Source organism: Carlito syrichta, unplaced genomic scaffold (assembly GCF_000164805.1).
Source record: "Carlito syrichta isolate Samal-C Ts95f unplaced genomic scaffold, Tarsius_syrichta-2.0.1 Scaffold313863, whole genome shotgun sequence".
Lineage (NCBI taxonomy): Eukaryota > Metazoa > Chordata > Mammalia > Primates > Tarsiidae > Carlito > Carlito syrichta.
In genome coordinates, this window is record NW_007257959.1 from 8952 (window position 1) to 9923 (window position 972).

Sequence of the window (972 nt, forward strand, 5' to 3'; positions counted from 1 at the left end):
CCAGGCTTCCAATGCCGCTTGAACTGGGAGCGACAGGGGCCCTGAATCCTTGGCCCATGGCCCATGGGTGGTGGCTGCTGGGAAAGATGGCTCAGCCCTGCTCTCCTGTCCTGGGGCTCTTGTTATCTGTTTATACACATTTTGCTATTTACATTTTAATTTATTATCACATGGCCAGGACTGCTTGTAACACAGGTATTTTATTTTATCTTCATTTTTTGAGTTGGAGTCACTACGCCGCCTCCTCCCCTTGGGGCCACTCCGTCTCCTCGTCGACCTCCGCCAACTCCTCTGGTGCTGTCCTTTCCGTCAGGGCTTCTCTGCTGTCCCTGGGTGGGAAGGACAGGCTGAGGCTTGTTCCCCTGAAGGGAGCAGCTCGGCCTGCCCAACCTCCTCTTCCAGGCCCAGCCGCTTACCCAGCTGGGCCTGGAAGACTATCGCGGCTGAATATCTCATCCTCCTCGTCGTCGGAATCCCCGTGGTGCAGATTCTGCGCCACATTCTTCTTGCGCGTGGTGTTGAGAGGTCTGTGTGTGTCCCTAGGCCAGAATGGCCACCTCAGCCAGAAGAAGTCCTCCTAGAAGAAGAGAGGGGAAGATGGACACCACGCTCCCACCTCCCTGGTGCCTGCCCTCGTGGACTTACCTTCTGCTCCCTCAACGGGCACTTCCTGCGCAGCAGAAACCCAAAGAAGCCCCTGGGGAGACATGCAATGTGTTAGTGACTCCTGCCTCCTCCCAGGCTGCCTGCAACGTCTGCCCCGGTCTCATGAGGACTGGGCATGCACCTCGGCCCATAATCACAGGAAGGAACCCCTCCCCCAGGGCCGGGCTTGAACATGATTCTCTACAGGCGGGACTCCCAGAAACCCTCCGTGTGTCAGAGGGCCCCACAGTGTCTCGGAGTCTCTGATGGCTCAGCAAGGCGCAGAGGCGGGATTTTCAGCCCCACTCAACCTGTGGCCACGGCCCT

General features: G+C 58.1%; 1 long non-coding RNA gene across 1 annotated transcript; it reads right to left on the reverse strand.

Moving 5' to 3' along the window:
* Nucleotides 1-139: 139 nt before the first annotated feature.
* LOC103273179 lies at nt 140-573 on the reverse strand. Its single transcript, XR_505169.1, has 2 exons — nt 417-573; nt 140-329 (listed from the first exon to the last, which is right to left on the reverse strand). It is a non-coding gene; the product is annotated as an uncharacterized LOC103273179 (long non-coding RNA).
* Nucleotides 574-972: the final 399 nt, after the last annotated feature.